The 12,670-nt window shown below is 41.1% G+C and overlaps 1 non-coding gene across 1 annotated transcript; it reads left to right on the top strand.

Annotated features, from left to right (window-relative positions):
* The first annotated feature begins 450 nt into the window (after positions 1–450).
* On the top strand, positions 451–591 carry LOC135274452 (small nucleolar RNA SNORA67). The gene has a single exon (XR_010342276.1). It is a non-coding gene; the product is annotated as a small nucleolar RNA SNORA67 (small nucleolar RNA).
* Positions 592–12,670: the final 12,079 nt, after the last annotated feature.

Raw genomic sequence — 12,670 nt, 5'->3', positions numbered from 1 at the left:
ACCATGCCCAGCTAATTTTTTGTATTTTTAGTAGAGACGGGGTTTCACCATGTTGACCAGGATGGTCTCGATCTCTTGACCTCCTGATCCACCTGCCTTGGCCTCCCAAAGTGCTGGGATTGCAGGTGTGAGCCAAAGCGCCTGGCCCTAAGAAAACTTTTAAGCAATTTGCAGCTTTTAAAAATTGCATAAACTACACTCCTGTGAACAAAATTTGGAGCGTATTTCTTTCTCTCTACCTACTCCAGAATTTGGAAACTTTGTGAGTATTCCCAATTGAATGGGAATTTAGTTATTTGCATTAGTGCAACAGAATCTGTTTTCTTTTGCAATAGTGTACAATTGGAGAAATTGGTTATTTAACGAGGGCTTTGACTGGAATGGTGTGCTTTCCTTTAAGGACTCAAACGACTTATGGAGCCAATAAAGCCATTGAAAAACTGGCCTCATATCCAAGGTGATTCCCTCTCCAAGGGGACATCTGGTGCCCCTCTCAGGAAAGTAGCAACTTGGAATAGAATCTGGCATGCCTAAGGTCTTTGGGGGAACAGGGATGCTTATTTCCTCTGCCTTCCTTGGCTGCCTACATGGATACACGTGTCTCCCTTCGGGATAGATTCTCATGCACATGCTGAAGAGTTGTCTTTCTTGATGTAGGCCAGAGGCACTGATGTGCAGTGGGTTTCTTTAGTCATCAACTATGACCTTCCCACCAACAGGGAAATCTATATCCACAGAATCGGTCAAGGTGGACGGTTTGGCCATAAGGGTGTGACTATTAACATGGTGACAGAAGAAGACAAGCGGACTCTTCGAGACATAGAGACCTTCTACAACACCTCCATTGAGGAAATGCCCCTCAGTGTTGCTGACCTCATCTGAGGGGCTGTCCTGCCACCTAGCCCCAGCCAGAGTTCAGTCTTGGTGGGGGCTGAGTAGTAGCAGGAGGGGGGAGGGAAGGGAGCCAAGGGTTGGACATGTTGTCATTTTTTTTCTTTGAATAAATGTCACTTTTTGAGGCAAAAGCAAAAAAAAGAAAAACTGGCCTCATATTTTGTGTACATTGTCCCTGTATAGGGTTTCTGACCTGCGGTAAGTAAAGAATGTCACTTCCTGACAGGTGCAGAAGCCCCAGGTTTATCTTGAAACCTCAAGAAGAAAGGAAATTTCACCCAACTCATAGATATTTGATCGCACAAATCCATGGATGGGCTTGCCTTTTAAAACATCTGAGATTCCTCCTAAGAAACAAAGTTCCATCAAAGCCAATTTAAAAGCCCATGTAAAAACTAATTATTCTTGCTGCACTGTATACAAATAATTAGCCCAAGTATAATACAGCAAATGAGTTCTAGCATGACTTGCCTTTAGTAAAAATGGGAAAGTAGAGAGAGAATAATTATGTTTCAAAACTGTAGTAGACCTGTTGTTAGATTCAAGTCTGCCTAATTTGTTTTCCAATTTTTGTCATGTTCTATAGTTTGGACCAAATTCTGATTTTTCCTCGCTACAAGTCTTCAAAACCATGTTTTCAATTTTTTTCCTTCTTTTTTCTATTTCCCTAATTTGGAGTCACTGAAAACTAAGCTGTGCTTTTCTAAAGCTCTGTGAACTGAAGCCAGATAACTTAAACTTCAGAAGAAAATAACAGCAATCTATTTACATTTAAGCCACTTTCATAACTGCCCTGCTATTTTCTCTTCACAGGACAAAAGACTTCACAACTTGCTAAAAAGTGAGATTTTGGGACCTATCTATCTAGGAATAAGCCATTCTAGCCATGAGAGATTGGATGAAACCTGAGACTGGAGACCATTTCCTTGTAAAATACTTTCTCCAAAAGATTGTAAAAAAACAAAAGAGGGGAAATATGAAAGGAAAATACCTTGGGTCCCCAAAATTACTAAGGAAAACTTGAGCTTGGAACTGCTTAGAGCAAACCTGCCTCCCATTCTATTCAAAGTCACTCCTCTGCTCACTGAGATAGATGCATATCTCCTTTGGAAAGGCTAATGAGAAACTCAAGAGAATGGGATCATTTGTGTATCACCCATCTGTGACCCGGAAGCTCCTTCCCTGCTTCCAGTCTTCCTCCCTTTGCTTCAAGTTGCCCTGCCTTTCCAAATGGAACCGATGTACTTCTTACATATAGTGATTGATGTCTCCTGTCTCCCTAAATATAAAAACCAAGCTGTGCCCGGACCGCCTTGGGCACATGTCATTAGGACTTCCTGAGGCTGTGTCATGGGTGTGTCCTCAACCCTGGCAAAATAAACTTTCTAAATAAACTGAGACCTGTCTCAGATTTTCTGTATTCACAACTTGTTGAAAAACAAACAAAAAAAAATGTATATTCTTTTGGTCTGATAGGTTAAAGAGAGGAGAAAGGGAATGGATTTTTTTTTTTTTTTTTTTTTTTGAGACGGGGTTTCACTCTTGTTACCCAGGCTGGAGTGCAATGGCGCGATCTCGGCTCACCGCAACCTCCGCCCCCTGGGTTCAGGCAATTCTCCTGCCTCAGCCTCCTGAGTAGCTGGGATTACAGGCACGCGCCACCATGCCCAGCTAATTTTTTGTATTATTAGTAGAGACGGGATTTCACCATGTTGACCAGGATGGTCTCAATCTCTTGACCTCGTGATCCACCTGCCTCGGCCTCCCAAAGTGCTGGGATTACAGGCGTGAGCCACCGCGCCCGGTGGGAATGGATATTTCTACTCAGTCACTCCATGCCTTTGACCTGATGGACATTTTTTCCCTTAAATCTGAACGACCACCAAAATCTGTTTCAGTCAGGTTTCTGGAGAGAAACAAAACCAATATATAGTTAACCATTTGTGATGTTTTTATGTATAATCTACCCATTTTGATAAACTTTTCTTAGCCCCTGAAGCTGAATTCAGTTTTTCTCAGTTCTGTAGAAAGCATGTAGCCTTACTGGACAGATGTAGTGACAAATCTAAATTCTTCACATCTGGCTTAAAAGTGTCAATAAATAGGCATACCTCATTGACCCCTAAGATGTGAAATGCATTTGTGTTTTATTTTTCTGTACTGTTATTTTCTCAGTGAAGTGTATATTCTATAATATGAATAAAATGTAACGCTTTAGGCTTAAAAAAACAAATCTGAATAACCCTCTGAGGTAGACATCATCACCTTCATTTGGTGACGACACAATTAAGTGATACTTGAAGTTGACCAGCTTGTCCAATGTCACTCTGCTAAGACACGTAGGAGCCAGTATGAAACCCAGATCTATAGCTCTTCAAAGTCTGTTCTTTCAAATAAACTGGGTAAATGTATGTGCTCCAAGTGTGAGGTTTATTTAAGACAGGAGAGGCCGGGCGCGGTGGCTCACGCCTGTAATCCCAGCACTTTGGCAGGCCGAGGCGGGTGGATCGCGAGGTCAAGAGATCGAGACCATCCTGGTCAACATGGTGAAACCTCGTCTCTACTAAAAATACAAAAAATTAGCTGGGCATGGTGGCGCGTGCCTGTAATCCCAGCTACTCAGGAGGCTGAGGCAGGAGAATTGCCTGAACCCAGGAGGTGGAGGTTGCGGTGAGCCGAGATCGCGCCATTGCACTCCGGCCTGGGTAACAAGAGCGAAACTCCGTCTCAAAAACAAAGACAGGAGAAAGAAGATGAGTAAAGGAAGATGGGGTAAATAAATCTGATATATTATTAATAAGGTGCTAAGATTGAGAACATTAGCAATCTAGAATTTAAAAAGGGTAAAACAACACTTTCTTGTTAGTCACAAAAATCAAACTAAAGTAAATTTAGGATTTCCCCTCTCCTTTCCAGAGGGTTGTATCAGGATGGGACAAAGAAACATCACGAAGCTTAATCCAAACATTACTTTGGTTTGGCCAAACTGGGGAGAACTTTCTTGTTCACTGACCCTAGTACAGCTTCAGACAGCCACAGTAGAAAGCAAAAAAAAAAAAAAAAAAAGGGCTGAGAAGCTCAGTATTTCCTGCTCTCTAAAGGACTCTGATTTCCCATCTGCTAGACTGTCAGCACTTTCCAGTGACTAACCTCACAAGGAAAGCTGCCAACATCATTTCCTATTTGGCTCTGCTGTGTTGAGTCCAGAGGGAACATTTTTACGTCACCTTTCTCATAGAACCACCCATGCCATGGGCAGGAATGACATGGGGAGAAGGGAAAGCAAGAGGTAGGACTGGCCATTGACATGAGGGGTACATTGGTAAAGCCCTTTGGAGCACGTCCTGGAAGTGGGTAGGAAAATAAGTGAGACTGGATTTAAAGTGCCTGAAACTGCTCAGAGAATTTATAATCAAGTGTCCAAGTCCCTGGGTGGAGAGGAACGAAAAAAGTGTCCTTTGAGAAGAGAAATCATAGTGATGCAATCAGTGACAAGCTGTAGTGATGCAATCAGTGACAGCAGTTTGGCTTAGTCTCTGGTAGTCCTGTTGGCAGGACAGAAACCTTTGCCCTGTGCTGTCTCCCACTCTGTTCTAGAATGTATTCTGTCACAGCAGAATTGACAACAGTGATAATACTGTCCGCCCCCTTCCCTTGCCCTATAATATACAGTTTTTTCTTCCTTCTTTCACTGCTTCCTTCCTTCTTATTTTTTCTTTGTTATCCATGTATTCCATTTAACTGCTAACACCCATAGACACTGTATAGCCTTCTTCTCTCTTTATTTTGTTTGGAGACAAGACTCTGTCACCCAGGCTGGAGTGCAGTGGTGAGATCTCGGCTCACTGCAACCTCCACCTCCTGGGTTCAAGTGATCTCCTGCCTTGGCCTCCAGCGTAGCTGGGACTATAAGCATGCACCACCATTCTGGGCTAATTTTTGTATTTTTATAGAAATGGGTTTTTGCCATGTTGGCCAGATTGGTCTCAAATTCTTCACCTCAAGTGATCCACCTGCCTTGGCCTCCCAAAGTGCTAGGATTACAGCTGTGAGCCACCATGCCCGCCCTCTCTATCTTGATGTCTTTAGAACAAAAATATTGATTGTCACCTGTTTGAGGATATAGACCAAACCTACCACAAGAAGTGTCACACTCATATATATATATATATATATATATATATAAAATATGCATTTACCCATATTTCACGGAATTTTCTATTGTGGTGAATATAATAAATTTCTATTAGTGAAATTTATTGTGCTATAGGAGAGTCAAATCAGGAGCTTTTTATATGGGTACCGTGAGAAATTGAACTTAATGTAACCTTACTGAGGAATGTTGACAAATGTGACTAATTGTAGGTGCCAGATAGTGTTGGACAACTGTAGGAAGTGCTGACGAAGAATTATGAAGAACAAAATGCCAGTGCACCTGATCAACAGCTATGGAAAACAGGATGTCAGAGTAAGCGCAACATAAGCTACTGATGCAAACTGAATAATTGATTACTGTCTCCTAAATGCGCAATGATCAACTATAGGTTATAAATAGATCTGAATATCTACCATAGCTTTGTAGCCATTTGCTGGCTTCTTACAAAAATTCAGGTTTTTGGGTTTTTTTAAAATAATAAACAGCTAATTCTATGTTTATGAATCATTAATTTGCCTCTTCCTTTGGGTTTTGATTTCTGCTCCCTGCCCCGCCCCCACCCCTCCCCCTTGCCATTGTTAAATAAACATAGTCATGACTGCTGGTTTGAGAATCAGATATGTCTGGGCTCAAATTCCCTGTTCGCTGACTTACTAGCAAAACTTATCAGGTAAGTTTTAAGCTTTCTGATAAAATCTAAATGATAATAGCTGCCTTGCAAGATTGTTTTAAGGATTAGAGGTGTTTGTGTAACATGTCTTGTATATATTTCTTAATTCCCAGGTATTCCATAAATGAAAGGAATGCTGTTTATTACGAGTTAAGTCAATTATAGTTTTTGGTTTTTTAAGACAGGGTCTCGCACTGTTGCCCAGGCTGGAGTGCAATGGTGTGATCGTAGCTCATTGAAACCTCAAAATCCTGGGCTCAAACTATCCTCTCATGCCTCAGTCTCCCAGATAGCTGGGACTACAGACATGCATCACCATGCTAACCTAATTTTAGTTTTAGTAGATACCAGGTCTCTCCATGTTGCTCAAGCTGGTAACTCCTGGACTTAAGTGATCCTCCTGTCTTGGTCTCCAAAATGCTTGGATTACAGGCATGAGCCAGTGGGTCTGTCCAGTTATAGGATGTGTGTTTTTTCCTTCTTTCTTTCTTTTCTGTTTTTTGTTTTTTGAAATGGAGTCTTACTCTGTCACCAGTCTGAAATGCAGCAACACAATCTTGGCTTACTGTAACCTCCGCCTCCTGGGTTCAAGTGATTCTCCTGCCTCGGCCTCCTGAGTAGCTGAAATTACAGGCATCTGACACCATGCCCAGCTAATTTTTGTGTGTTTTAGTAGAGACAGGGTTTCACTATGTTGGTCAGGCTGGTCTTGAACCCCTGACCTTAAGTGATCCGCCAACCTCAGCCAACCAAAGTGCTGAGATTATGAGCATGAGCCACTGTGCCTGGACTTTCTTATTTTTTTTCTTTCTTTTTTCTCCTTTTCTTTTTTTGGTAAGCAATACATATCACCATTTAAAATGAGTTGAGACGAAGTATGGTGGCTCATGCCTGTAATCCTAGCACTTTGGGAGGCCAAGGTGGGTGGATCACCTGAGGTCAGGAGTTCAAGACCAGCCTGGCCAACATGTTGAAATGCCATCTCTACTAAAAATACAAAAAATACCCCCCGCCAACACACACAAAAGCTGGGTGTGGTGGTGCATGACTGTAACCTCAACTACTCTGTTCTGTTCCACGGGTCTATATCTCTGTTTTGGTACCAGTACCATGCTGTTTTGATACTAGTATCATGCTATTTTGTTACTGTAGCCTTGTAGTACACTTTGAAGTCAGGTAGTGTGATGCCTCCAGCTTTGTGCTTTTTGCTTAGGATTGTCTTAACTATACGGGCTCTCTTTTGGTTCTATATGAAATTCAAAATAGTTTTTTCTAATTCTGTGAAGAAAGTCAATGGTAGCTTGATGGGGATAGCACTGAATCTATAAATTACTTTAGGGAGCATGGATATTTTGATTCTATCTATGATATTGATTCTTCCTATCCATGAGCATGGAATGCTTTTCCATTTGTTTGTGTCCTCTCTTATTTCCTTGAGCAGTGGTTTGTAGATCTCCTTGAAGATGTCCTTCACATCCCTTGTAAGTTGTATTTCTAGGTATTTTATTCCCTTTGTAGAAATTGTGAATGGGAGTTCACTCATAATTTGGCTCTCTGTTTGTCTGTTATTGGTGTATAGGAATGCTTGTGATTATTGCACATTGATTTTGTATCCTGAGACTTTACTGAAGTTGCTTATCAGCTTTAGGAGATTTTGGGTTGAGATGTTGGGATTTTCTAAATATATAATCATGTCATCTGCAGAGACAATTTTACTTCCTCTCTTCCTGTTTGAATACGCTTTATTTCTTTCTCTTGTCTGATTGCCCTGGCCAGAACTTCCAATACAATGTTGAATAGGAGTGGAGAGAGAGGGCATCCTTGTTTTGTGCCAGTTTTAAAAGGGAATGCTTCCAGCTTTTGCCCATTCAATATCATATTGGCTATGGATTTGTCATAAATAGCTCTTACTGTTTTGAGATATGTTCCATCAATACCTAGTTTATTGAGAGTTTTTAGCATGAAGGGGTGTTTAATTTTATCAAAGGCCTTTTCTGCATTTATTGAGATAATCATGTGGTTTTTGTCACTGGTTCTGTTTATGTGATGGATTACATTGATTGATTTGTGTATGTCAAACCAGCCTTGCACTCCAGGGATGAAGCCGGTGAGATCATGATGGATAAGCTTTTTGATGTGCTGCTGGATGCTGTCTGCCACTATTTTATTGAGGATTTTCACATTGATGTTCATCAGGAATACTGGCCTAAAATTTTCTTTTTTTTGTTGTGTCTCTACCAGATTTTGTTATCAGGATGATGTTGGCCTAATAAAATGAGTTAGGGAGGAGTCCCTCTTTTTCTTTTGTTTGGAATAGTTCCAGAAGGAATGATACTAGCTCCTCTTTGTACCTCTGGTAGAATTCGGCTGCAAATTCATCCATCCTGGGCTTTTTTTGGTTGGTAGGCTACTATTACTGCCTCAATTTCAGAACTTGTTATTGATCTATTCAGGAATTCAACTTCTTCCTGGTTTAGTCTTGGGAGGGTATATGTGTCCAGGAATTTATCCATTTCTTCTAGATTTTCTAGTTTATTTGTATAGAGCTTCTTGTTGTGTTGAACCCTTTAGCATTATGTAATGCCCTTCTTTGTCACTTTTTATCTTTGTTGGTTTGTTTTATCAGAAACTATGATTGCAACTCTGCTTTATTTTGCTTTCCATTTGCTTGGTAAATCTTCCTCCATCCCTTTTTTAGCCTATTTGTGTCTTTGCACGGGAGATGGGTCTCCTGAATACAGCACACTGATGGATCTTGACTCTTTATCCAATTTTCCAGTCTTTGTCTTTTAATTGGGGCATTTATCCTGTTTACATTTAAAGTTAATATTGTTATGTGTGAATTTGATTCTGTCATGAGGATGCTAGCTGGTTATTTTTCCTATTTGTTGATGCAGTTTCTTCATAGTGTCAATGGTCTCTACAATTTGGTACGTTTTTGCAGTGGCGGGTACTGGTTTTTTCTTTCCATGTTTAGTGCTTCCTTCAGGAGCTTTTATAAGGCAGGCCTGGTGGTGACAAAACTCTCAGCAATTGCTTGTCTGTGAAGGATTTCATTTCTCCTTGGCTTATGTAGTTTAGTTTGGCTGGATATGAAATTCTTGGTTGAAAATTCTTTCCTTTAAGGATGTTGAATATTGGCCCCCACTCTCTTCTGGCTTGTAGAGTTTCTGCAGAGAGATTTGCTTTCAGTCTGATGGGCTTCCCTTTGTGGGTAACCCAACCTTTCTCTCTGGCTGCCATTAGTATTTTTTCCTTCATTTCAATCTTTGTGAATCTGACGACTATGTACCCTTGGGATTGCTCTTCTTGAGGAGTATCTTTGTGGTGCTCTCTGTATTTGAATGTTGGCCTGTCTTGCTAGGTTGTAGAAGTTCTCCTGGATAATATCCTGAAGTGTGTTTTCCAATTTGGTTCCATTCTCCCCGTCACTTTCAGGTACACCAATCAAATGTAGGTTTGGTCTTTTCACATAGTCCCATATTTCTTGAAGGTTTTGTTTATTCCTTTTTATTCTTTTTTCTCTAATCTTGTCTACATGCTTTATTTCATTAAGTTGATCTTCAGTCTCTGATATTCTTTCTTCTGCTTGATTCAGCTATTGATACTTGTGTATGCTTCATGAAGTTTTTGTGCCTTGTTTTTCAGCTTCATTAGGTCATTTATGTTCTTTTCTAAATGGTTATTCTAGTTAGCATTCCTCTAACCTTTTCTCAAGGTTCCCAGCTTCCTTGCATTGGGTTAGAACATGCTCCTTTAGCTCAGAGGAGTTTGCTATTACCCACCTTCTGAAGTCTGCTTCTGTCAATTCGTCAAAATCATTCTCCTTCCAGTTTTGTTCTTTTGCTGATAAAAAGTTGTGATCCTTTGGAGGAGAAGGAGCATTTGTTTTTGGAATTTTCGGCCGTTTTATGCTGGCTTTTTCTCATCTTCATGGATTTGTCTACTTTTGATCTTTGATGTTTGGTGACTTTTGGATGGGGTTTCTGTTTGGACGTCCTTTTTGTTGATATTGATGTTATTCCTTTCTATTAGTTTTCCTTCTAACAGTCAGGCCCCTCTGCTGCAGGTCTGCTGGAATTTGCTAGAGGTTCACTTCAGACCCTGTTTGCCTGGGTATCACCAGCGGAGGCTGCAGAACAGCAAAGATTGCTGCCTCTTCCTTCCTCTGGAAGCTTCATCCCAAAGGTGCACCTGCCAGATACCAGCTGGAGCTCTCCCGTATGAGGTGTCTGTTTAACTCTGCTGGGAGGTATCTCCCAGTCAGGAAGCATGGAGGTCAGGGACCCACTTGAGGAGGGAGTCTGGTTTTAGTAGAACTCAAGTGCTGTGATGAGATATCCACTGCTCTCTTCAGAGCCAGTAGGTAGGAATGTTTAAGTCTGCTGAAGCTGCACCCACAGCCACCCCTTTCCCCAGGTGCTCGGTCCCAGGGAGATGGGAGTTTTATCTATGGGAGTTTTATTCATGAAAAAACTGCATGACTGGGGCTGCTGCCTTTCTTTCAGAGATGCCCTGCCCAGAGAGGAGGAATGTAGAGAGGTATTCTGGCTACAGCAGTTTTGCCAAACTATGGTGTGTTCCATTGTGTTTGAATTCCCAGTGGCTTTGTTTACACTGTGAGTGAAAAATCACCTACTCAAGCCTCAGTAATGGCAGACATCCCTCCCCATACCAAGCTTGAGTATCTGAGGTCGACTTAAGACTGCTGCCCTGGCAGCAAGAGTTTCAATTCAGTGGATATTACCTTGCTGGGCTCCATGGGGTGGGATCCGCTGAGCTAGATCACTTTGCTTCCTATCTTTAGCCCCCTTTTCAGGGTAGTGAATAGTTCTATCTAGCTGGCATTACAGGTGCCACTGGGATATGAAAAATAACTCCTGCAGCTTGCTCATTATCTGCCCAAAAGGCTGCCCAGTATTATGCTTGAAATCCAGGGCCCTGGTGGCATAGGTACCCAAGGGAATCTCCTGGTGTGAAGGTTGCAAAGACCATGGAAAAGCATAATATTTGGGCTGGAGTGCACAGTTCCTCATGGCAGAGTCCCTGTTGGCTTCCCTTGGCTAGCACAGGGAGTTCCCCAACTCCTTGCACTTTCTGGGTGAGGTTATGCCCCACCCTTTGACATTGGGCTGCACACACTGTCTAACAAGTCCCAGTGAGATGAACTGGATATCTCAGTTGGAAATGCAGAAATCACCTGCCTTCTGCATTGACCTTGCTGGGAGCTACAGACTGGAGTGGTTCCTATTTAGCCATCTTGCCACCCACATCAACTCTGCTATATATATGTATATATATATTTTTTTGAGATGGATTTTCACTTTTGTTGCCCAGACTGGAGTGCAATGGTGTGATCTCAGCTCATGGCGATCTCCACCTCCTGGGTTCAAACGATTCTTTCCTCAGCCTCCCAAGTAGCTGGGATTACAGGCCACCACACTTAGCTAATTTTGTATTTTTAGTAGAGATGTGGTTTGTCCACGTTGGTCAGGCTGGTCTCAAACTCCTGATCTCAGGTGATCTGCCCACTTGGGGCTCCCAAAGTGCTGGGATTAGAGGCATGAGCCACTGCCCTGGAAACTCTGCTGTATTATAAAGAGCAGATTAATCACTTTTTTATTGCCCTACCCATGATTAATGCTTTTTTCATAATGGGAATTCCTGTAGGATGAATGATACGGTTAGTGATTAATATGAATAAATTATATGCAATTAAACATTGAAAGCATCTACTGAACTTATCGGAGGAGTCAATATATAGATATGGAGCAACTTATTGCTGTAGGTGAGAACCTGACCTCTTGGTGACCTATTAGTTTTACTGTGAAGATAATGTCAACTAGTTTTTAGCTATGTTTAGATGTTAGTGGCATATGGGGTTAATACTTCATGTTACTTTAATAAGATCTTTGAAAGACAGCAGAGTTTGCTTTTTCTTTTCCTATAATGTGTAGTAGTTTTTAGTTGTAACTCTAGAATCAATTAAATTGCTTTTTGAGATAAATTAATGTTCTTTTTACCTAACTTTTAAACAAAAGTGAATTATGTCTGAAAGATATTATCTAGAATATTAAAATATCTGTACAATTTATCATATATACTGTCTAGTTGTCAATAAAACATTACTAGGCATATCAGGATATGAGACCACAGAACTGAAAATCAAGAGTAAAAATAGATTATGAAAATATATCCACTGGAAATTGATATATTGAAATCATTGTACATGAACTTTAAAATAACTGATATTAATATGTTCCAGAAATCAGATGACAAAATAAAAATTCACAGCATAGAACTAGCAAATCTAAAAATTCTTCACCTGGTAATTCTAGAACTGAAAAAATACATATAATAACCAAAATTTAAAAGTTAAAAAAAGCAGATTAGAAAAAGTCAATGAAAACATTAGTAAATTGGAATATACATTGGAGAAAATACTCAGTACAAAGCACAGAGACAAACGAGAAAGAAAAATATAAAAATAATTTTAAGGGGATATCCAAGATGGCCAAATAGGAACAGCTCTGGAGTGTAGTTCCCAGTGAGAAATACACAGAGGGTGTTATCACCACATTTCCAAATGAGGTACCAGGTGCATCTCAATGGGACTGTTTGTACAGTGGGTGTAGCCCAAGAGAGGCTAACCAAGGCAGGGTAAGGCACTGCCTCACCTGGGAAGTGCAATCCCCAGAGGACCCCCTCCCTACCAAATGGAGGCCATCAAGGGCTTTTCCATCCACTCCAGCACTCTGGTTCAGATACTGTGCTTCTCCCACAGTTTTTGCTGCCCACAGACCAGGAGATTTCTGGGCTGAAAAGCACCATGAGTTTCCAGCATGGCTGTTTCAGCCACTGCTGTGGGTTTCCACAAAAAAGCTCACACAAATCTGGGCAGCCATTTCAACTGGCACCTGGAATGCCTGGGAGACAGAGCCACCCACTCA

Source organism: Aotus nancymaae, unplaced genomic scaffold (assembly GCF_030222135.1).
Source record: "Aotus nancymaae isolate 86718 unplaced genomic scaffold, 86718_ANA_hifiasm-v0.15.2.pri h1tg000011l, whole genome shotgun sequence".
In the NCBI taxonomy this organism is placed as follows: Eukaryota; Metazoa; Chordata; class Mammalia; order Primates; family Aotidae; genus Aotus; species Aotus nancymaae.
The sequence above is the reverse complement of the archived record's forward strand: the minus strand, read 5'-3'. Positions and strand labels throughout refer to the sequence as shown.